General features: G+C 39.2%; 1 long non-coding RNA gene across 1 annotated transcript; it reads right to left on the bottom strand.

The window, feature by feature from the left end:
• Nucleotides 1-333: 333 nt before the first annotated feature.
• LOC148214317 (uncharacterized) lies at nucleotides 334-25,471 on the bottom strand. The gene is made up of 5 exons (XR_015798271.1): nucleotides 25,240-25,471; nucleotides 22,339-22,606; nucleotides 9,344-9,485; nucleotides 5,150-5,290; nucleotides 334-3,074 (listed from the first exon to the last, which is right to left on the bottom strand). It is a non-coding gene; the product is annotated as an uncharacterized LOC148214317 (long non-coding RNA).
• Nucleotides 25,472-25,888: the final 417 nt, after the last annotated feature.

The following is a 25,888-nucleotide window of genomic DNA, read 5'->3' as shown; positions in this document are numbered from 1 at the left end:
CTGGAAAGAAAGTGAAGGTCAAGGTCTTCTGAAAGGTCTTTGAGGAATAATTGTGCACTATCTGTGTAGAGAACTGCAAAAATGACCTTGAAGAAGCATTGTAATGGTAGTTAGCAAAACATGAACTAAGCCCAGGAAGGGAAGAAGGCTTTAGACAGAAATTTAAAATGACCCTGCCTTGACTCTGTTTGGTATCGGGAAGGGAAGAGGAAGAGGAAGAGGAAGAGGAAGAGGAAGAGGAAGAGGGAGAGGAGAGGAGAGGAGAGGAGAGGAGAGGAGAGGAGAGAAGAGAAGAGAAGAGAAGAGAAGAGAAGAGAAGAGAAGAGAAGAGAAGAGAAGAGAAGAGAAGAGAAGAGAAGAGAAGAGAAGAGAAGAGAAGAGGAGAATCTGTTTGGTATACACTGTCAAGCTTTCAAAATTCTGTTATTACAGCCTATATCAATAAAATATATCAGGAATTCTAGTATTTCTTGTGGAGTCTATTTCCTGACCTGGCCTATCTTGAAGGCTTGACAATCTTAATTGGAATTAATTAGTTAATTCATTAGTTAGTTTATTGTGTAATATTTACTGTAGTTTTATTTTATTCTGATCTGCTGATCTTATAGTGGTTTTATTGGGTTTTATATTGGTGTAAGCTGCCACAGGGGGACGCGGTGGCGCAGCGGCTTAATGACGTTGAAAGTTGCCGGCCAGAAATGGTCGACGCTTCAGCGGTTCGAGTCCAGCCTTCGCGTTAAACAGGGTGAGCTCCTGTTTCCTCCCCAGTTCCTGTCAACCCAACAGGTCGAAAACTCACGTGAGTTAAATGGGTACTCTCACTCCGGTGGGAGGAAAAATGCTGGCGGCGCCTTACAAAAAGGAGACAGGAGCAGTTGCCGGTAAGCGCGAAAAACCGCGCACGCCCGAAAAGGGCGCAAAGCAACGGAAACCCCGTCTCCTGCGCTCGCCAGCTGGGCTCTGCTCTAGGAAGGAGGCTCTGGCAAACCACTTCCGAAAAACAATTGCCTTGAAAACTGCAAGGACTCGTCCAAGCAGTCACTGCAGGGTCAGCAATGACTGAGCGCAGACAAAAAAAAAAAAAAAGCTGCCACAAGTCAATTAGCATTCAGTGGCATATAAATTAAAAAAAAAAAAAACTTTAGCAAGTAGACTGCTAGTTCTTTCCACCATTCCACCTCAATTTTGCTGTTCCATCTCCAAGAGCAATATATCTTGAGCCAGCTGTGGCCCAGCTGACCAGAATGGCAGGATGAAATCTGATGGCTCCTGCAAGTTGCAGGGGGGGGGGCATCCTCCATTAGCCTTCCCCATCCTGGTAGCTAAATGCTGGAGGGAGAAGATGGCCATGAAGTCAAGCACTTATAAAGGGCACCAAGTTGAGAAAAGCTGCCTTACACAGAAAGCATGGCTTTTACTGCTCAGCGATAAACCTCTACTATACCATTTGGATGCTGTTGGGGTAAAAATACGAATTAAAACGTTTAATAACGTATGTTCACATTGTTTACTCTGATGATTCATCAAGAGAAGGAAGGCATCTTGTTCAGTCTCCCTCTTTTTCTATCATTCCTTCTTTCTCCATGTTCCAGGCAGATAGCCAGTGAGCAGAGTGGGTGGATACGCCAGGTTCTAAGTATATCACTTGCCTCCTTTCTCTGAATTAAGGTTAATTATGTGGAAATTGGAATGTGCTCACTAACCCTTGCAGATCACACACTGACAGACCCCCTCTAGATAGGCCTTACACTTCCTGTGGTGACACCCCCTGCTTTGCTACATCTGCTGCTGCCAACAGCTTCCTCAACAACACACACATTTTCTTTGCCAGCCATTTCACCAAGTGTGTTATTTGTCAATGGGGATGATCATTTGCACTCCAAGATCAGAGTGTTCTTTTCTATTCCTCTCTTATTTTTCTTTCTTAAATAATATGACATTTGATTTTGATGCTGCAGGATAAGCATTATCATGTCTTCATATTTACTCTGCCGGCCAACTTCTGCTCCTTTGGATTATTTGGTGTGGGAATTTTTTTATTTTTTTTTTTGGGTGGCATCTTCTATCAGAAGATATTGCACATTACAGTCAAAGCACATTCTATCACTGGCCAATACAGAAAGGATACAAGTTACATTTCTGGTGGTGTAACTGTTTTATGTTGCTTACATAATCAAATACCCTTGTAGAAGGCATTAGATGCAGCTCCTTCACTTTATAATATTTCAATGTATTTGGCAGTTGCAGAAAATTGTCAGTATTTGAAGCAAACTCCTAGTGTGTATACCATATTTTTGTTCTAGCATGTTGCATGTTCATAGAGACCATGCAACATGCTTTAATCATGTGTAGATAGCCATTTTCCTAATGCTACTTCAGAAATAATTAGGGCTGAAAACGAACAGAATCCCTAGATAAGTAGGAGTTTTTTCCTGAATACTGAAAGACCTGGCAAAGTTAACAGAAAGCTGCAATAAAGATAGGTAGATAGATAGAGTGCCATCAAGTCATTTTGACTCTAAGCAACCACATAGGTAGATTTTCTCCACAACAATCTGTCCTTAGGCTGGTCTTTCAGTTCTTCCAATGGTTCACCCATTGCTGCTATAATTGAATGCATCCACTTTGCTGCTAGTTGTCCTCTTCTCTTTCCTTCCACCTTTTCCAGCATGAAAGCCTTCTCCAGAGAGCTAGGTCTTTGCATAATGTGTCTGAAGTAGGATAATTTGAGCCTGGTCATTTGCGCCTCAAGTGAGAACTCTGGGTTGATATGTTCAATGATCCAAAGATTGCTGGATTGGAATTCTAGAATAGGTCTGCTCATCCCTGTTCTGAAGCAGTGAGACCTGCTTTGACCTACAGACCTGCTTGCTTCTGAGGCTTTGCCATGAATAATTTGTGTCTTTTGAAGCCAGCCTCCCCAGCTTTAAGAGGTAGATTTTTGCTTAGCAGGTAATACAAATATTGATTTGTCCCAGGATACCAATCACCCCAGTTTTTTGCTTTTTGCAGGGCGATTGTAGAAGCAGGGACTGTAATGTCACTCTCAACATAAATGTCACCAGTCATTCAAACTGTTAAAAGAGAGAGAGTAAGAGTGAGTTAGTTGAGAAATGCTTGCAGTTCTCCTGTGATGATTCACAGAAGATTACTTGAATATGAATAATTCAGATTTGTCATCTTATTATTTGCTGTTTACAAACTGCAATCTCTCTCTCCTATTATTTGGATCTCTAGAGATCTACTTCCTCTATTTTGAAATTAACTGTGTTTCTCTTTTAATGTCTCCTAAATACATCTTGTACTTCTGCAAAGTTTGATCTGTGCATCAGTCTTGTGAAGTGCATAAAGAATGGAAATTGAACAGTGAAAAGAGTTTATAGTGGTCTTTAGAAGAATCCATTTAAACCTTTGTTCTGACACAGCTGACATCTTAACCTCTGCATTTTCATCTCACAGTGACTTGTAATTATCATCTTACTAAGAGTTTTTCTAGTGTGCCCCTTTGGTTCTCTTAGACCCATTGAATAATGCCTTAGATGAAAAGATGTGAAGAGCTGTATAGGGGAAGGAACTGGATCTGAGCTTCAGAGCTGCTGGTGGAGGCTTTCCCTGAGACACTTGGTTATTTGTCCTCCATATAGAGTACATACTGTATGCTCCCACTTCCAATAGCTAACGTCAGCTTCATAGATCGTAATAAAATTGCCAAGTCTTGTTTACCATAGGATAAATTCTTGAAGAGATCTAGGGATTGAACCAGGGGCCGTGATGTCACATGCTTTAAGACATCTGGAGAAGGAACAACAGGATGAACCTATTAAAGGATCTGAGGATGGTGCCAGAAAACCTTAGATGTGTGCTTGAAAGAATATAGGATTCAAGTCAGAAAAGAGCCCAGGAGTTCTTTAGGTGCTTGGAGAGTGGAACTTCATGATTTTGATGGATCTCAGACATGGAGCCTAGTGATTCTGGTAGGTATCAGAAGATGGAGTCTATTGCTTTTTATTTATGCGATTTGCTAAATGTTGCCTATGCAGAATCTTTTCACATTCTGAACCAGGTTTCATTTGTGGAAATGCTGCTTCGTGTGAAATGCATTTGAGTGTTACAAGATGGACAAAGTCATATTCCAAACAAGATAAACACACATGTTGGCACGATCATGATCTAAAACAGCTGGGCTATGCTATGTATTTATTTGTTATTATTTCATAAGTTCTTGCCAAAGTACAGTTGACTTTTCCATAAAAATAGGAACAATCATCTTGGCTGATATATATCCCCTAAATTTCAGGAGACAAGAAATACCTGTAAATGTTTATGTTTCAACAAATGCACACTAGAATTTTAAGAACTGCCTGAAAACGTGAGATGTATTTTATCTGGTGCTCTTAAGTTGCCTTTCAAAATGGTTCACAATGAAGCCTGGTATTCTTACTACCAGCTGTAAGTTTCTATGCAACAATTACTTCCCTCGACTAATCTCATTTTTGAAGCAAATGAATTCCACTTTTTGCAACTCTATCATGCAAGGGTGTCTTGAGGGGTAGGGGAGGGTGTCAAAAAAAGATACTGAACCATGCACTCAAAGCCCTATCCATATTTTATGTGCAATGAGCATGCAGGACCTGTAAAAAAGGAGAGAGATAGATGATAGAGAGATAGCTAGACACATATATTCTATCTATCTATCTATCTATCTATCTATCTATCTATCTATCTATCTATCTATCTATCATATATATACAGTGTATGTGTGTGTGTGTGTGTGTTGATTAGATATAGATATAGATATAGATATAGATATAGATATAGATATAGGCCAAAGGGGTCCCAGTGGTCATAGGAGCACTTGGGGCTGTGACTCCTAAGCTGGGAGAGTGGCTCCAACAGATCCCAGGAACAACATCAGAGCTCTCTGTGCAGAAGAGTGCAGTGCTAGGAACAGCTCAGATACTGCGCAGAACCCTCACACTCCTAGGCCTCTGGTAAAGGAACCAAGATTGAGGAAGACACGTACCACCCATAGGGGTGAGAGGGGAATTTTTTATACAGTATATATAATTGCAAAGAAGGAAACCAGGAATATCTGCCTGTGTTACATCATTCACTGATCCAGGGGCTCCAGGCTTAACAAAGATCTTACCATTTAGCATTGCAGTACAATCTTTCCATCCTTCGCTTGTAGCTGCACACTCTTAGACCTCTTTTAAAACATGGGCATTTTGCCTGATGATCTGTACTCACAGTTCTGCAGGGTCCCCTTTGCCAAGGAATCCACAGAACCCTACGAATGAAAGGGAATAACAACTATATTTAGATTTTGTATCTGCATTTAATAATGCACGTACATTTTACTGTGGTTTCTTTCTGCATCAGAGGCATGGTATCATATTTCTTTCCTATGCTTTTGTGAAAAGGAAAGATAAACAAAGTGGTTAGTGAGATTTCTATGGGTCAAATAAATTTCATCAGATAAATCTGCAACAGTATCATTCTCTGTTCTGTTATGGAGGAAACTATTTTCGTGTTCACCAAAGGTCATTTTCAGGGCTGTATGGAACTGATAAAATTAGAGTGACATCCCTTTGACTTGGTTGGTTCAGTGTATAACTCAATGCACATATAAGGTTTGTTGAAATTGGCTTTTCGCATGAGATTCCTAAGAGCTGATGAACAGTTGTAAGCATGCCCAGAAAAAAACCCCCACTTTGATCCAGCAGGAACAGCATTTAAAATCAGGAAAGGATGCTCAGAGAAAACACAGCTTCCTTAAGAGAATCCAAGGTAGGCATTTTGCAAAGTAGCAAATAAACTAGTCCAGATCATTTTGGAAAGCTTAGAAGCAGAGTAAAAAGCCTTTTCCAGGTTGAGCTCTGCCATTATTATCAAGACACTCCAAACTATAATTTTAGTCTGATAGAGTGGACAGTTTTCAACTGAAGCTAACTAACTGACTATTAAATAAATATACAGTTGACTGTAATTAATTTAATTGATTTTTAAATGAGTATAAAATTAAATGATTCCAAGTTTATCTTTTCTCCTGGCCACCCAAATCTTTATCCTGGCTTTGTCCACCAAATCCATTAGTCAAACACTGAATGCACACAACTTTGTTAAGAAAGAGTGAAGCAATTGCCTCAGATAGTTGGTTCTGATGAAAGAAAAGTGCATCCAATTATTGTTTTTAATTTACTTTAATTGCCTTTTTTTTTTTGTAGGAAGAGGCACTTATGGACCTATAGGGGCCATCCTCATCATTGCTGGTAACTGGACATTGTGAGAAGTGGTTCTTTCATTTATCTATCCTTAATAGAAAGACTCAGAAGATCTTCTATGTGTCTAGTACTGACTGCACAGAGGCTGGGCAGATGTTGAGCTTGTGAGTTCTATTTCTAGAACAGGATTTTTGCTTACTAGAATCCTGAGATGCATAAATGGAACCTGGTCCAAAAGATGTTCAGTTAGAATTTAAAACTCCAGGGCCCAGGAATTTGTTCTGAGGACCAGAAATAAATGGATCTCACAGGACTCTACTCGTAATTACTTCAGACTTTCTACATTTCATCGGTATAACTTAGGGCCAGATTATTTAATTATTTATTTGTTTACTTTTCTTATTTATTTAAACAATTTATATGGTCTCCTGTCTCTCTGCTGTGACTCTGGGCAGCTGACAATGAATTAAAACCCAAAGCAGCAAAAATAACTCAAAGTAGTTAAAAAAACAAACAAAACCGAATTACAACAGCAATACCATCATCATCATCATCATCATCATCATCATCATCATCATCATCTGGCCGACTGTGCGACCAACCATAATAGTATATTAAAATTACATGCTGCCCAATTCTTAGTGACTCTGGGCAGTTTACAGTTGTTAAAAACATTTAAAAACAAAGAATAATCCAAAAACACAAAAACAGCACAAGACCAAAGAGCAAAGATAAAGAATGAAAGTGAGAGGGACCTTCTTAAACAAATTACCTGGTTGTAGACCTCCTCTGGGTGTTGTAATTCCTCTTTTTTTGACACTGTGTGAGTGGCTGCCCTATTCCCCTCCTACAATTTTCAATCTTGTATCATGCTTTTAATCCCTATTACAGAGCCTGCCACTAAAATATAATATTTTCAGAACCATGTTCTTTATTTGTAGTAGGTTTTTTTTTTTAATGTTGACTTTACAGGATGGGTTTTTCTTTTGCACAGCCCTAGTTTATTTCTTTGGTTTTTAAATCTGGTTCTTTAGTTCTCCATTCTTCATTCATTATCTTCATTCCTTCTGCTTCTTCCAACGAAAATATTCTTGGATATTCTTAATAGAATTGTCACTCAGTATAATGCTTATATTATTAAGAACAAAGAAGACATTAATAAATGCTTAGAAATAATTAATGTGCTTCATATACTGTATGTACATTTCCAAAACATAGAAATAACAAAGAAATAGCATTTGTGTGCCAACTCATTCAAAGAAATTTGTTAATCAGTTCTCAGCTGTTCCAAACTTGCCAGTACTTACAGTAGCTATCCTCAACTTTATTCAGTCCAGATGACCATCCAGGCTGGGAATTATGGGAGATGACATACACTGGAGGATAAGTTTCAGAAGATAGCCTCAAAGAGTTTGACTTGCTGCCAGATGTTTCCTTAGACACACCCCCCCCCAAATCTGGTTTTAATCTTCAATCCGTAAACTGTCTGGACCAGGACACTCAAAGGACTGCTGGATACTTATGAATCACCAGGTGTTAACATGATAGAAGTATGTAAAATCATGCCTAGCATAATGGGACTAGAGAGTTTGTTAGAACTCACAATCTTTCAGGATTGAAAGAAGGAAAAAAATTTTCCATCCCATTTTTAATGTTTTTATTATGTGCCATCAAGTCATTTTCAACTCCTAGCAACCACATCGATAGATTATATTTTCTATCCATGTGGTTGTCTTGGTAAAAATACAGGAGTGGTTTGCTGTTGCCTTCTTCTGCTGTATGAATTGATGCCTTTGCCATTGTCACTGAAGTGATCATCTGCCTCTGGCATCTTCCTGTTGCTGCTGCCCAATGTAGGTGCCTGCTTGCTTTAGCTGGGCAGCTTCACGCCTTGGGTGACCCTGCTGGGTATATATACTTTTGTCATACGTTCCCAATGCTCCTTACTCATCCCTCTCAGGAACACCCCCTGCAATGATGAGGCAGTACAGCAGGACTTGGGGGTGGGTTGGGGTGGGGGTTTAATCCCATACATACTGAAATATAGCTGTGCTGTAGAATTCACTACCAGCCTGTGTGGTGGTGGCAGTCAATTTGGATGGTTATAAAAGGGGGCTGAATAGGATCCTGGAAGATCAGGTTATCAATAACTCCTGACTCATAGGCGGCATGCCTTGAATGCTGTTTGCTGGGAAGGGGGGCTATTACTCTCCAGTCCCACTTGTGACCATCCCAAATACATCCTGTTGGCTACTGGGTGACAGAATACTTGTCTATATAGGCTTCCTCCAGTACATTTGATTTATCCTATGTGGTTAGACTTTAAGACTCACAGTTGGGATTGCTACTGCTGAGGCAGCATGATGCAAACGACTGGTGAAAGAGAGGGAAAGATGATGAAGGGAAAGGGAAGAGGGAGGTGAATAATCCACCTTAGGGATGCTCAAAAGTTATGATTAGTCTATGATTAAGTGAACCATCTTAATTTGCATTTCCCTGACTAATATGTGAATCAGAACAGTTATCCTTTGATTTCTGCACTTCTTCAAATATTACAACAGTTATTCATTATAAAATGTGTACCAAAAAGCATATTTTGGGGCAAAGTGCACGCAGCATTGAAGAAGAGTAGAAATGTTCATGTTTGTTTTAATCACAGATCAATGCAAGAAACAGAACTTAAGAACGAACACTTGAATGAAAACTGACACAGGTAAGATATAGATAGATCCTGCCATTCCCTAGTATGCATCACAAGACACACTTTAAGAGAGCTTTATTTTAACATATTGAATTCTAACAGGAAAACTTGCATGAAGATGAAGTTAAGGGCATCTTGCAAACTGCACAACAGAGAATGAAGATACGGGTCATAAGTCTATGCAGTGTAAAATGTAGCACAGGGTTTTATGTGTTGACATGATGAAGGAAAGCTTAATTCTTTTTTTCTCCCTCTCCATGGAAACCAACTGACATTGATACTGAACATAACTTAAGGAAGAACATGTTTTCTTTCGATAAGAATTGGAGGTTCAACTAGGGAGTATCAATGAGTTAGAAAACGAAACAACAATCAGAATTATCACATCTTTCCAAGTCTTTTCTCAAGTGTGACTCACCTCTGAGGGGGCAGGTCACATTTTAAATTCTCCAAATTAATGGCATTCCAGTGAATCATCCCATCTTTTCACTGTTCTTCACGCATGCCTTTTCTTTATCCATCTGTCAGTGTCACCAACCATGATGCTGGCATATCTCTAGCTGAAAGCCAATTCACATAATCAGTGTTTAATACCTGGAAATAAGAACAGGCAGAAGGAGAAAAGAGCAGAGGACAAAGATGATGCAGCAAAAAGGAAGGAGGAGAAGAATAGGAAGAAGAAAGAGGAAGAGGGAGAGGAGAAGCAGCAGATAAAAAAGGGAGAGCAGAAAAGTCATTAATTCATGCCTGTTATACTTTTGGTGGCATTAAAATATTTTCAGTTGCTTTCAGTTTTTTTTTTTTTACTATGTTAATTTCCAAGTAATGCTGAATGAACGTGTCCCCCCTGTGTAGGCCATTTACTGGCTGTGAAGTGGGGCCCTCTTCCAGCTGGTAGAGGGGCCCTAAACCTATTACCACCTGTAGCTCCTTTGGTGGCCAAACATTTTGGAGTGATTTTGCAACCTGGAAAAAAAATAATAAGTCATCTGCCAGCATCCACTTACAAAGCTTCAGGCAGGAGCAGTGAGTTTCACTCTCACCCTGTCTTTCAACTTGCTGCCGCCCAACATTGGTGAGTGGGAGAAGGTAGGTGCCATTTTCCATTCCCTCCAAATTTAATCTGAAATGCATATGATTGTTTTTGGCTCAGTAAATGTTCCCATTTTAATTGATAAAACTCAAAACATCCAGGAACCCTTTGGTATCTCCACAAATATCCTCTCCTAAGGTGGCTTGTACAGCATTTTGAAGGTCCCCCCCCCCCAATTCCTCAGAGGTTACTATGTAGAAGTTTACGAAGGATCCCTGCTGGGGAATGCTTTCCTTAAATATATTTGTGTATTTTCAATGGGAAAAATGGAAATCAAGGGAGAGAGGGATAAGGGAACTGGAGAATAAAATGGAATGTTTTGATGAGTACAAGCATTCTCTGTTCTTTTCTTCTTTTGGAAAATGAATCGGAAACCGAGGACAGTGCCATTCATACCACCAGTGCTGTCCATCAGGGATTCCTAAGATTGTGGGCTGGTAGGCATATCTGGAAGTTTAAGCACACGTGGATTCTTTCACAAAATGGTTGCCACATCCATTTACCAAGAACGCTACCTGTCCTATTCTTCCCATTAAACAGTATCTGTTACCCTGATTTTTTTTTCTTCTTTTTTCAGGGCAAGTGATAGTATTTCCAAACAAAGTATGGGCTTACAGCTGCACATCATTTTTATATTCTATGAAATGTTATGGAACTAGAAGTGTTCATAAAATTTAAAAAATCCTGAAAGCTTGTGGTTTATGCTGCACATTACCAGCTTCTCTCTGTCTCTCTCTCTTAAATAAGAAAATACTGTAAAATTATAAGAAACCTTGGGTATAGAATCTGGCCCGTACCAAGAAACAGATCTCATGTGCATCGGCTGCACTCTGGTTGCCATACTGAAGATCCCATCCCTGGATTAGTTGCAAAGCATTGAAGTTGTGTTATGCCCCATTAATTGCCATAGGAGTAAATGATTGTAGAGCTATTGGGGGCTACAGCATTTTTCATGAAATGTTGGCTAAAATCCAGCCTGTCTGATTATGGAGAAGGTCTTTGGCTACAAAGATCTTAACAGGCACTTTGAATATCAGAACAGGGCAGTTTAAGCTCTTGATAAATACTTCCCTTTTGTTGGTTTTTGAAAGAAATGAACAACTAGCGAATAAAAGAAAAACAAAAGACGGACATCACTGAATAGAATCCTGCTGGCACTTAGACTCCTATTATGCATCCCCTTTTCTGATAGTGTTATCAGAGTGGAAGTGTTGGGGAAAATGTGTCCAGTTCTCTGTTTCATTTATGGCTAAAGTAAACTTCCTCGCATGCATGGTGCTTGTGTGACTTTTCCAACTGAGATCTCAGTAGGAGCAAAATAAACACATTGGCAGTGTGATTTCAGTATGCAATTGCACAGTGTGCGACTTGTGCAATTCAATGTGTTCCAGTAGTGACATGTTGTGGTATGTGATGGCACTTATAAACTGCACTAGAATATTGGAAGACCTCTAGTGCATTGTACTAAAGCATCTTGACTAATCAGCATCTTGTTTCTCATGGGACCAACACAAATACAGCAGAAAAGCTTCTTCCTCCCCCCCCACCCACCGAGACTAGCCAGTCATATAAGGCCCCTGAATCCACAGCATAAAATTCTTCCATGTGCCTCTTATGCTCCAGAATGGGTTCACTTAGGTGGATCCTGCCTCTGAATTCTATAACCAGAACGACTGGCAATGATTGCTAGATTTAACTACTATGATTGTTTCTAATCTCTTTTAAAGCCATCAGAATGAATGCTCATCACCAGATCTTGTAGAAGTGTATCCTATAAGAGAACAATGTGGAGTTTGAAGAAGTCCTCTCTTTTCATCCAGAATATCTTGCCAACCAATTGCATTAAAAGTTAATGAGTTTTAGGAAGAAAAAGAGAATTTATATCTATTTCTCAAGCACCATTCATGTTTCTAGAACTTTCTGCCTTGTCCATCTTATTGTCTATTTCTCTTTGTAGTAGGACTCCCAACTAGCTTCCAAATCCCTATAGGAGTCTGTATTATACTTCCAAAATTTGGCAACACACAAACTGAGTTCTGGTAGCCTGATTTATTTCTTGGGTCCAAAAAAGTTGTTCACTCATGTCATACCCAAAAGTCCTGAAGACATTATTCTTTTGTTTCAGGGAAAGTATTCCAACTTATTGATGGTGAATCTCTGAGGTGGGGTGGGGTGTTCCTTCAAAAAGAAGAACAGGATTCAAGAGCATTGCAAGCCACAGTTTATGGTTGGAGCCCTTAAGGCGACTTGGGCTTATATGTTGCACAAGACTGCAAAAAAACTGTTCCTCACCATGACATCATACTTTGTGTCAAACTTATTCATGTATTGTTTCTATGTATACTTTCTAGCCATAGTGCACTTAGGTCAGTTAACAGTAAAAATTAAAATAGAAAAATGTTAAAATCTAGTGATTTTTTTTTATTAGACTGTTGATAGAAAGATAGGATCAATTAATGTGCCCTTTGCAGGATGAAGGATTATTTTTGCAATGGAAATCACATGGTTCACAGTGTTTGTTAACCTCCTATCCTTACTTTGATCTCTCTTGTGTTCAGTAGTTCCATCTTTCTTCTGTTTGGGATCTGGATTTGTAATTTCCTAGCCATAGACATGTCTTCATAAATCTATTTCCAATATTCTTCCTTTCCCTTTTTACTACAGCAGCAGACACACCAAATGGTTCTTCAGTCAAATAAATCTTTGTGTCTCCTCATAAGCAAGCAAGTCTGCTTCCAAAGCCTAGCCTTTTCCTCTTGAGAGGGCTATAGAACACAAAATTGGCATGTGGGAAGAACATAGTTATATGTATTTCCAAACTGGTTTAAAATGTGGGCTGTGAAAACAAAGACAACTTCTGTTGAAATATATGAATGTATATTTCTTTTTGCTTGAAAAGCAAAGAGGATAATCAATATCATCCCTTCTATTTGTGAAGTTCATGGAGAAGAGGAGGAGATAGTGAGATGGGGATCCTAATGCTAAATATGGAAAATGGGGGGCAGCAGGTACCATGCAAACACACATACCTTTACTGAAATAAATGGGGAGGTAAAGAAAGAAAACCCATATGATCTTTTTAGAGGGGTGGAGAAAGTCTTGGAGATGAAGCAGGGCTTATCCAAGGCCTGAAGGGCTGGATGGGCTGATTAATTTAGGCTTGTGGGCTGGATTCATCCCATCCCAGCTTTCAGATATCATAACAGCCATTGTTATTTTTTGCTGCAACAAACTAATATCGGTACTCCCTGGAAATTGATCTCATACAAGCATATGGTTATGGTAACTCTCAGTCTAAACATGATAAACAGTTACTACAAGCATTCCTTAAGCATGTCAAACTATGGAAGCCAAGCTAGGAGCTGATAAGTATATCAGAATAAGAGGAAAAGTGGTCCTGAATAACGGTCAATAGAAGATAAATTTACATGGGTAGTCTAAATACCACCTTCTGGAATTGCCTTTGTTATCTAATTCTTGACTGTTGTGCTGTTTGTATGTATTGTTGCCTGAATTCACTGAACTTAGCGAACTCACTGAACCCTTGACAAGAAAACTCTTTGCCTTGTAGACTGTCTGATAAAAACAGAATTCCCTGCTTGAAATGTCAGCCAAACAAGCTCTCATTATAAGCCAAACTAGGCTTATTATTTGGCCTTCTCTCATTTCCTATTTTCAGTCAGCCTTGTGCTCTAGTAGTCTTCTAATCATTTCTCTTTCCAGCCTGTTCTTCCTCTGTACAATTATCCAAAGTTTCCAACAGTATCCTTTACTGCTCTGATATTTGTGAGAATTTGGAATCATTCACAATGTATTGTATTTACTGTACTCTTGAGGAACAATTTTAATTAACTGCTCTGCTTCTAAACAAGACTGGATGGGAGATATCCAAATATTGCCTAAATAATGCCAATCAGAGCTGTGAAACATTGGCTTAGATGTCTATATCTGGGTTTTTCTAACTAGAGCCAATCCACAATTATTTATTACTGTTTGCACACCAGTTAGAGTATACCTCTTTTTAGGCATTCATGTTTTATGGTAACTGGAATTGTATGAGGGGAGGAAAAGGGATGAATTGGTGGTGATGGCTATTCATTGTGTCTATTTCATCCAGCACCATGTTCTTCTATACCTAGGGAAAGGTCCACTATATATGTGTATAACCTTGGTCTGCAGATATTCTTAATAATTTCTTGCAAAGATCCTTTGCATGTATAGCTTCCAACCTGCTCTTGACAACGTAAGGATACCCATAATCCCAGATGGTAAAGAAAAGACCAAGGGGATGGAGCCAAACATCATCCCCTTTGATCGGTATTTATATTTACCTTTGTTTTAGAAGTTCAAGACGGTTTGTATCACAGAGGGTTTTGAAGGTTCATGCAACCCTCAAAACCTTAGGATATGAACCCTATTGTAATTTTTAATGAGACAGAATAGTAAATTATTGTGGAGAGAAATTATATTACTTGTATATAATTAAAAAAAAAACTTTGCCTTGCTTGGGCTGAGAAAGTAAACAGAGTTGGGGGTGGTGAGTATTTGGACGGAAGACCACCAATGAATAGCAGGGCTGCAGACTGGACTGGAAAGTGAAAAAAAAATCATGTCATTAAAAAAACCCTCATTATTTACTCTAATAGTAAGAACTGCTTGACACTACAACCTTTTAGGCAGAGAAATAGATAGTTCCTCTTCACTGGATGGGTTCAAGCAAAGACTGGACCACCATCTATCATGGATGTTCTAATATGGATTCCTGCATGTAGCAGGGGTTGGATCTGATAGCCTAAATCAGTGTTTCTTAAACTTTTTGCTCTCAGGACCACCTCTCACTTTTAAAAATTGTGGAAGACTCCAAAACAGCTTTTGTTTATATGGGTTATATTTACTGATATTTACCATATTAAAAATTAAAATTGACACATTCATAGAATATTATGTAAAAATAATAATATTAAAACCATTAGATATTAACACAAATAAAATATTTTTCATGAAAAAAACCTATATTTTTAATAAATAAATAATGAGAAAAGTGATATTGTTTTAAATTTTTACAAATATCTTCAATATCTGGCAAATAATTTTGATTTTGCAGAGTCCTTGGACCACATTTTGAAAAACCCAGGCTTAAATGAACCCTTTCAGTCATACTGAAAATTAACTGAAACTTAGATCAAACTGAGATTTTGTCTTGCCCCATCTACTTCTCTGCGGTGACCAAAGTAGCAGTGAAAGGCCAAATGCGCAGCCCTCAGCTTAAAAAAGTTGTACAACCTTGGTATATACTCATTTTATCTTCACAACAACCCTTTGAGATAGATTAAGAAAGAAAGACTGTTCTAACATTTCTTAGTGAGCTTCATGGCTGAGTTTTGATTTGAACCTGGATCTTCTCAGACCTTGCTGATTTATTGATGTATTTACCATACATATAGACAGCCCCAGTCCACTTGACTCTTGTTCAGCCTTGACTCTTCACCCTTCCTATTATTTAAAATGTATGAGACTTTTCTGTGGCTCATGTTAAATAGAAAAGGAGAATAAAGGTATACAAGTAATTCTTACTTACTGACTGCAATTGAGACTGGCAACTCTGTTGCTAAGCAGCGTGGTTGTTAAGTGAAATGTCATGTGACCACACTGACTTATGATGTCAGTTCTGGCTGCAGTCATTAAGCCAATCACCGCGGGTTGATAAGCGCAATGTCATGTGATCGCAACTTGTGACTTCCTGCCAGTTTCCCCATTGATTTTGCTTGTTGGAAGCCAGCTGTGAAGGTTGCAAATGGTGATCATATGACAGCAGGGTGCTGCTACCATTGTAAATGTGTGCCAGTTGCCAAGTGCCTGAATCATGATCACGTGACTATGAGGATGCTGTGATGGCAGCAACTTTGAGGACTGGTTATAAATCTTATTTAGTGCCATCACAACTCTGAACAGTCGCTGAATGAGTGGTTGGTAAGTGAGGACTACCTGCACTGCAATAAACACTATAATCTGTATCTGAATAATATGTATCCCTTTTCAATGATTTATCAACATGCCATGCTGAAATGTCACATGTTCTTTATATTAGCTCTGCTGTTGCCCTCTATAGCAGAACTGCTACAGAGCCTGGCTGAGATTTTATTCACTGATGTGTAGTGACATTAACAGGTCAGATGAGGCATCATGAGTAGTATGTAATTACTGGATAGGTAGGATATGACTAATTCAAAAAAGTGGAAAATAAAGAAGCAGCCAGAAGTGATTAAAAAAAGGAGATGGCAGTGGAGAGAATATCTGCATGACTGTTTTTGAGCGGAAAATTCCCATCATTCTCAAAAGATTCCTTTCAAGCTCCCAATTGCACCATTAAGGGGAAGTCCTGCTTCTGAAAATTCGGTGGGGATTTTCTCCTTCTGGCAAGAAAAGAGAAAACTCTGCCCCAAAACCAAAGAGGAAGTGCTGTAAAACGGTCTTTGCAGCATTTCTCCTGCAGTAGGAACCGATTACATGGCTTACCTTCCCAAGCCCCACATGAACCTCTCAGTATGAGAAGGACATAGGTAGGGGTGGCAATGGTGATGCCGATCTCAGATTGGCACAGCTTCCACATGTGCAAGGGGTTACAATGCAGTACAGTTCAGTCTAACTACAGCACAGTTAGGGACTTACAACTTGGAATGAACCAGATTCTCATCCTGTGACCTCATCTGCACCTTGTTACTTTCTGTTCTGTTCTGACTGCCAGTCAGTTTTTTTACAGAAAAGTGCTATACTTAGGAATGCCATGGTGGGGAAAACAAATAAGCCACCTTCTGCAAGGATGCCTAGGTATCCATAGTATTGGTAGGCAACTTCAAAGTTGCAAGGGAAGCGTTCTATTATTCCAGATGTAGGAATCTGAGAAGTAAAGAAAAGAGCATATGCTTCTTAGACTGAGATGTTGGGGAAGTCGAGTTTGTCATCTTCTGCATTTGCACCTAGACACATAGACTGGCATGCAGAGCTATATTTATTTCCTCTGTGCTGTGTTTTTTTGTTTTGTTTTTGAAGAGAACATAAATGGTTGTTCTGTCCCCATTCCTCCCTTCCTTTCTTCGTGGCAAGTGCCATCCCTTTCTTCCCTTATTCTTGACAAGCCTGTTTGCCCTTAGAGGTAGTCCAGACAAGAAGTTCCAACCATGAGTACCAACACTACCTTTATTATAAGATTACAGTAACAGATTCTTGCAAGTCTGAAAGTACAACTTCCCCCCGCCATCTTTACAGTCCAAGACACTAGGGAGGGTCTCTTCTGAGATGTTTTCCACAGCCCCATTGCTTCTGTGGGCTAAGTTGCCTCTTATCTGACCATTGTCTAGTCTGCTGCTCCTCTTCGTCCTCCTCCTGGCTCTCAAAGACATGCTCACAGACCATTACAAGCCTTTAAGAATGAGGTTCATGGATCGGTGCTGGAGATAAGTAGTTTGCTATTCCAACCATCAGACATCACCTCTCACCACACAATGTTCAGGGCAGGAAACTGAATGGGCTTCTCAGATCATTTTGGTACTTCTATTACTACTAGGTAAGCATTTTCCCAAGGGGAAAGGACAGGCTGGTGGTTGTCCTGCCCCCAGGTTTACCCCATACCACAGAGATGGGGCCACAGTTTCCAGGAAAATCCACAGATGAGGGGGAAACGGTATCATCCATTTAATTCTGTGTTGGGAAAAGCTTAGCTGGAGAATAAGATAGTGAGCTATAATGGGTTGGAAATCTGACCAACCACTTCAGTTATTTAATTTCTACTATTGTTGGGCAAACTGACAGGGAGGCCAAAGCTGGAGCAGTTTTGCATCTCAGAGAGATACAAGTAGCCCCCTTTCCAGAACCCTCCCCAAAACCAAAGCAGCCATGGCTGAAGGAAATATTATTTTATAATAAAAGAATCTCTTTATGTTCTGAAATGCAGTCTGGAATCCATTTTGGGTCCCGAATTATTAGATTTGCATTTCAAAACAAACCCCACAAGTCATATTAAGCTATGGCTCTATTAAGTAAAGTGCTAACCTTCCTTTGGTAGGATTTGCAGATGTTGAAAGAAATGCTGAGAACCCATACACTTATTTTATAGACAGATTATCCTATAAAATAAGCAGTAAATTTCCCCCAAGAGAAAATTGTGTTTAGGATAATATGCTTGCTTACAAAATCATGCTGCAATGCAAATTCTAATGTTTTATAGAAGTGTGTTTATTTTATTAATGGCATTGCATTCAGGACATGACACAGAAATTTCAGGGTTTTTTTTGTTTTTTGTTTTTGCTGCAGCTCTTTCTTATAATGAACTAAAATAAAATAAAAAACAGGACTAATTTCTTTCTAGCATGTACAGCATGAAACTCTGTATTTTACCAAGCAGTATTTATGAGGTTATCCAGACAGTAATAGGTTGATCTATGCTGATCTGGTCAATAAATCAGAAAAAAGAAATGGGGTAAACCAAATATCTTAAAAATCAGGCTCTCCTGTGCTTATCAAAGTGGGGCATACTTCATAGGTGGGACATGTCTGTATGACAAGGTCTCAGAGGCTTTCCTTGGCATCCCACTTCAATCAGGGGCAGGCAACCTACAGCCAATAGTATATAGACTAAGTGTAGTTCTTCAGCCTATAACAAGCAAAATGGGTACAGCAAGCCTACGCCATATTTAATGGACTTACTTTACTTTCTGAAGTTTCATTCTAAAACCAAAATGTGATGAACAACAATTTAAAAAGGCAAAAAAAGTCCTACCACATTACTTGGAGATCTTGGAGCCTGGAAAATAAATACACATATTTCTCCATTTGTACAAAATGGTGCTCACGCCTGAAATGAATAGGCAGATGTGATGGAAAGGCATCTGGAGAACACCTGGAGAATCATAGCAATTCAGATAATATGGTACAATATTGAACTGCTTGGTATAAGACAGCTTCCTCTACATGCCTAAAACTCTTCTAAGCAAATTTCCTGGTCCACGCTAGTTCTACATCTTAGAAAAAGATGAGAGGGGAAAAAGAAGGACATTTCTGCATATGGCTAGTTCAGGGGAAGGCAACCTGTGGCACTTCAGATCCTGATGAATTACAAATTCCAACTTCCTAAGGAAATATAGTCAATGATTAAGGCTGCTGAGGGTAATATCTAGCATGCATCTACCCTACAAGATGTTTTTGATTTAAAGAAAAGATGACCAGCAGCAAGGTGGATGGACTCAGTTACAGTGGCAACGAGTGCACATTTGGAAGATCTGAAAGACCAGGTAAGGAACAGATCATCATGGAGATAATCTATCTAGTGGTTGCTAGGAATTGAAAACAACTTGATGGCACATAATCAATCAATCAATCAATCAATCAACCAACCAACCAACCAACCAACCAACCAACCAGACTGGTAGTCCTAAGAATGGAATAATGGCTGGATCTCATCTACCATGATCCTTCTCCTTTTCTAATAATGCTGTTCCCTCAGCCCTCTGTCCAGAACTGCTCTTGATATCAGCAATCATTCTCCAATAATCTCCCAGAGGTATTTATTTACTCAGTAGCTATGGCTGTGCTTTTAGATATATCAGAACTACTTGGCTTCCTTCTCTGTCAGGTAGCTGCCAAATATAACATCACTCATTGAACTAAGAGATCTATGTTAAGGCCCATTTATTGTGGAGTAACGCCAAGTGACTTTGTCTCATCCAAAAGTACAGATAATGCCTGCCAGATTAACTCAATTTCTTTCAGGGGGTATACAGTGACTAGAGACCAAGATGCGTGCAATATCAGGACAGTGGTGGGACAGGTGTGACCTACAGTCACAGGGGCTTCTGTAGATGCCCAACCATGCTGATAACTGACACCGAGTCTATCTGAGGACATTTAAACATGAGGATTCCATGCCAGCTTGAAAATAGGTCCCAACCTGTGTTGTCATGGCATCAGCAGCCTTGGAGAGCCGAAAGGATTAATTCCTGGTTCTGTTGCAATATAATTAAAACCTTTGTAAAGCATTGAAGGAACATATTGCAGCTCTGTTTCCCAATTGGATTAAAATTTGTCTCAGCTTTTCTCCTGGCTCTTGAGCTTTAGGTCCTCTAAGGAAAATAGTAGCTTAGTGGCTTTGCATCTCCCCCTTAGATGTCCCAGAAAAAAAAAAAAAAGCACTGGTGAAACTAATACGCAGTTTTGGCAGGCCCTTCCATATACCACAGCAGATCTCCCCATCACTGTGGAGTTTCCGATAGACTTTGCGTACTGAGTTGGTTAACTTCCAGCTCCAGAGGAAACACTATGAAAAATGTTTTGCAGCATTTCATCTGAAGCTATGGAACAAGCAGTTTTCCATGGCTGAATAGTCCAATGTTATTCTAGCTCTTGGGGCTTTTATTCCCCTCCTGAAGTTGCTGTGGTGCTATGCTGATGGTCCTCTTGCTTTGGTTGGTCTGAGGGGTTGGTTCCCTACATCCCTATATAGCGATCCATTAAGCTAATTTTTTATTTTCACTCATTGAGAAATACAAACATAGGGAAGTACATGGAAGAGTGCAGAGCATCACCCAGCTGCCATTTTGAGTGCTCTTTCTTATCCATTTGGGGGAAAATTGGCTGGCTCAAGGTCAGGACACTTGCTGAGCGCCACTCAGTAGCATGAAAATGCTGCTTACAGTGAAAAGAGGGATCTTGAAACTTGCCCAATGTTTCCTCCTATCCCTAATTTATGGCAAGGGTACTGAGCAGGTATTATATCCCTACCAAGAACTATTTTTCAATATTCCAGATATACTAGGTCTCCACACTGGGAAGAACAACTTTAGGGCCATGATAAAATCTAAATCTGAAATTATTTGTCAGAGTTGCACTGATTGTGGCATTTAAGGAAGTGCACAGAGCTTTCTCTGTAAGTTGAAAAAAATAATAAAAGGAAAGAAGAGGAAAGTGCAGTTATGTAGCTGGCAGGGATGAATTCAGATCCTTTAAAGCTGAGGCTTTCTGGCAATTCATAATCAAGTCCTCTTGGAAAGAATTATCTGGTGCAGATGGAACAGTTCCACCAACTGTAGGTGAGAAACATATCAGACTACTTTTGATAATGATTAACTAATATATTGACCTTTTGAACAGAGTTGAGAAGGCATTCCTGACTGGTCACCATTATCTCCTATGAGATCCCTAAATTAATCCTCTGGATGAAAACTGAAGGCAGTCATGGGAATTAGGATTCCACTAAATTACTGCAAACTAATCTTGATTGGTGGCCCCTCTATTTACTAATATAGGACGTTCCATTGGCATTCCCTGATGACTAGATGCAGTCTATCTCTGTACCCATCTGTTTAAAAAGGGTCACGTCTGACCCAATCAGCTTACTGAGTGTGATTAGTAAACTAAAAAAGTGGTAGTATAGAAGGACCCTGATTTTTTTCAGTTATATAATATATGAGGACATAGTGACAGATTTGAATTAATTGCATTATTTGTGGCTAGTTGTAGCTCTCTGATAAATAACCGTTAAGGAATACCCAAAGAGCCTTCTTTAAAACACCTTCCTTGTACCTTCAAGCTGTCCATTGATAAAGAATACATAGATTTTTGATGGGATATTTTCAATCGATAAAATAAAGCACTTTCTGATATATTCCTTTGAGAAAGAGTGGCTTATAACCGTAGTTCCAAATGAAGGATCGGAATCATTTTTGCTCTAGAGCAGTGTTTCTCAACTTTGGCAACTTTAAGATGTCTGGAATTCATCTCCAGAATTCCTCAGCCAGTTGAAGTCTAGACATCTTAAATTTGCCAAGGTTGAGAAACACTGCTCTAGAGGATTATCTTTGCTGAAAAACCTACATGCAGAACATCAATCAATTAAAAAGTAACACCGTGACTCCACAGTTCTTGCTGAAAAATAGATCAGTTATGTCTGTCCTGACAAAACTGAACTGGGGAGGAGAAGAAATTCCTGAATTTAACCTGTGGTTAAAGAACATTGTCTTATCAATTGCAGGTTATAGTCTACTATTATATCACCAATAAGAAAGCCAATGCTATGAAGCGAATACAATGATGGTGAAAGTTGAGTTCCTATCTTTATTCAAAATAACACCAGTGTATGCTTCTTGGAGAACGCCAGTCAACAAACAGCCTGTCTTCATTTACACAACATATTTAACTTGGTTGCTAAATTACTTCATTGACTGGGTTCAGACAATACATTGAACTATGAAATAAACAGGCTGGACTTGCACAACATGCTAAACCACACATACACACCAGTAGCCAAGACTGAAACTAACCAAACTTACCACGTTGTGTGACTTCAGCCTCTCCATCTTCATCTGATCTGCCATAGTTTGTTGTGTGAATGCTACCACTGCATCTGTTTCTTCAGAGTACTGCTTTCTGCTATTCATCCACAAGCAGCATCCATTCCCCAATAATCTCTTGTGAAGATGGACTTCTGCCAGTTGTGAGGGTTCAGATGCAAATTTGACAGATGAAATTTCTTGTACCTTCTTTTGAAAGTTGGCTTTTGTTCTTCAATCTGGGCAGAAGTCCAAATACAGTACATCTCTGGGAAGAGAATTAATGTGCTATGAAACTAAAATTTAGGCCTCTAGATGTCACTGATGTATAAGATGTATAAGAGCTTGAACATACATGTACACACAGACACACACTCATAAAAAAAATGCAACATATGTCTGAGCAAGTGAAATTATCTCACAATAACAATTTTCAATGCATGTTTTCCCCTACCACTCCAGTCTAAGATCAGGAGGAATAAATGTAGTTTTAAGTCGTCAGGTATTTTGCAAGAAAGCTAGATGATTGTGTGGGGGATGAGGAGGGGAAGGGGAGTTAGGAAGAGATAGAAAAAGAAAGGAGACTGATGTAAATTTGAAAGATTAGCACATGAAAAGGAAAATACTTGTAGCTTTGGAATATTACAATTTAAAACAATTTTCTATTAAAATCAGGTGCTGTTAGAAAACTGCATGTGCAGGACAGAGATCACAGAGCTGCTGCCAGAACAAAATTATAACAGTGATTTTAATTAATAATAACTGATCCAAAATAGTTTTATTTGTGGTCCTTTTATATTAATGAGGGACTTATAAGTGGATTGGCCTATATAGATCTCCTTAGATATAATTCTCATTTTGCTACCAGATAATTAAGCATTGGATAGCCAAGTGTGGTAGAAAGTCAATTAATAAAATGGCAGTAATAACATTGTCCAATACTTCAATAGAAGAGAATATCCTTGTCCAATATTGTCTTTCCTCCTTGATGGTTCTCAGGCACTTTGCTTGTCCTAAGAGATGCAGTGGGAACTGTGGGTGAAACTATCAGTATGCTTTCAGCGATACAGATTTGTGTTGGTAAGCCTTGATGCATCTGGCCAGCCAGCATGGAAAACCGTCCTGGCCTCCCTTGTCCAATCGCGCCCAACTTGTGAAATGATCATGTTCCAAAAATTTGCATGCATGGCAAAAGTAAAAAGCCGGATGGAAAGATTCCATGGTAGTTTTCTTTACCGCTCTGAGTTCATCATTCTTTCTAATAGTGATCTCAGACTGCAAGTAGCAACAGGATTTTAATCAAAATTGGGCAAGTAAAATACAAGAATAAGTCATTGGCATGCCTGGGGAAAACCACAAAGTTTCAAAAAGTGCAAGAAAACTTTGCGGGGAGGAAGAAATTAATCGGTCAACTTAACACAGTGAGTAACTTCTGGAGACTCCTTATACTCAGTGGTCCAAGACCAATGCCTATGAGGACAAAGGAATAGGTTAGGCTGAGAAAGGGCATGGCTGGCTGATTAGCATACTAAAAAGGAATGCTGCAACATTGGTTGCAAGTCCCACTTCTCATGTCCTAATGATAATCTTACATAATAATGTCTTACACCTCTGTGACATGATATGCTTGTCCATCCAATCTTTTCTTCATTAACTACTTTAACTGGTATGGGAGGAACTGTTATCATCTGAAATCAGAGAGAGACAAGCAAAGAATGTGGGTTAAACTAGTTTGGACTCAGCTGTTTGGAACTCCTACGTTTTATTTTACACCAAGCCACTGTTCAAAGTTAAGTGTGATGGGAAAAGGGGAAATCCATCTCATTCTTAGGTTCCTAAGCTTGCAAAGTTTTTCTTTCAAATAGTGATGGAGGAGATATAGATCAGAACAGAGATAGACATAGTGCAAAACCTTCCCTGTCCAGTGCTTCAATTTCAAATTCAATTTCAGTTTGAAAGGAACCACCAGAAATATAGTAAATAATGTTGTGACATTTAAAAAGCATATATTTTAAAAAATGTGAACAAGGGTCACAAAACTCTTTTTTCTGCAACATATCCACACAGCCTCCTGGAAAACAAAAAATTTGCAGAATTTCAATTCTGAAATGACAATATATTTTCAACATTCCCTGCATGGAATCTGACAGAATATGCTGAAAAGCCACTGATGACAGGAGTTGCATTTCAATCCACTCCACAGATATCCCTAACAATTAGACTAGAAAGGGGGAAAGGAGAAAAGTTCAGAGGGACAGCTATCTATCTTTAAATCCTGCACTTAAGAGTTTTATGAGGATGCACGTGAGAGGTTTTGTTTTAACAGATCTTTGACTTTTAAAAAGTAATAAAATGAGCATCTGTAATTCTGTACGTGCTGGGCCATTTATTTCTGGACTGTACATTTGAAAAAAAAATAATAAAGAAAGGATGCTATGGGAAACAGCTTTTGTGAGTCCTGGCATATCTATGCAGGCCCAGGTGTTGACATGGAGACTATTTTCTGGTTAGTTGCCTCTCCCCAACTTAGCTGTGGGCCCTGGATGTCTTTCCTGATGTTCAATTCTTGCTGTTTCACTGAGAATAAGTCTTTAAGAGGTAGCTTGAAGGAGCAAAGAGACATATCTTAAAAACGTGGCGAGCACCAAAAGCAAGGAATGAAAATATGAGAGAACGACCTGGAAGGCTGACGGAATTCTCTTGTACAAATAAAGCATTAACCTAGCAGAATTTTCCAACATTACTTCTTAATACAAAGAACAACATCCTCTTCTCCACACAATACACTTTTGGAAATGAATGTATGTATCATGGGGAAACTTTCAATCTGTCGGTAAATTTCCCCCCTTGGAATCATGTAGAAGACTAGGTCCGCTTTCTCTTTCTTTAGGTTGACCATACCTGTTGTTGCTCCAGTTTTGCTTTCACAAGTGATTGCACGTCTAGTGTCCCATCCATAAGGAAAGACGGAAAAGACTGCCTGGCTTTTAGCAGGCCTAAAAGAAAATTCATGGCTATTAGTCCACAAAACTACAGACTAAAAGCTGAGCTTAGTGAGCTCAGCATAGCTTGGGAAAGCAGGAGAGAAGCAAGGCTTCCAGTGGGGCAGAGAGTGGAGGGGAGCAGGAGCCAAGCACAAAGCTTGTTTGGAAGGGGAAGTTGATCTTGGCTTCTGTCCAGCCTTCCTTTATGATTAATTTTCCATGTACCTTTCCATCAATTGTTATGCATCTCTTTGGCTTATAACAGATTCTGCTTTAATGAACACAAAAATTAGATACTTCAAAAAAGGATAATTCTTAAACATGGAGATTTATTTAAAGAAGCAGATAGGCTGTTTCACACAAAAGAGAAATAACCCTCTCTTTTTCTCTTTTGTGTGTGTGTGCACGCACACACTGGCCTGGGTGTTTCCAGCCAGTGTTTCACAGAATTGTTCCTGCACAGTTTTAAGTTGTATAAGAGAGGAATTCCTGCTTTCTTATTTTCCCATTGTTGAAATACAGTTCACAGCTGATCAGTCAGGAACTCCCCTTTCCCTTCCTTCTTC

This window comes from Python bivittatus, unplaced genomic scaffold (genome assembly GCF_059951505.1).
Source record: "Python bivittatus isolate LINGU-HERP-01145 unplaced genomic scaffold, Pbiv_v1 ctg000570_np1212, whole genome shotgun sequence".
Taxonomy (NCBI): Eukaryota; Metazoa; Chordata; class Lepidosauria; order Squamata; family Pythonidae; genus Python; species Python bivittatus.
Note: the sequence above shows the minus strand (reverse complement) of the source record. Positions and strands in the feature narration are given on the sequence as shown.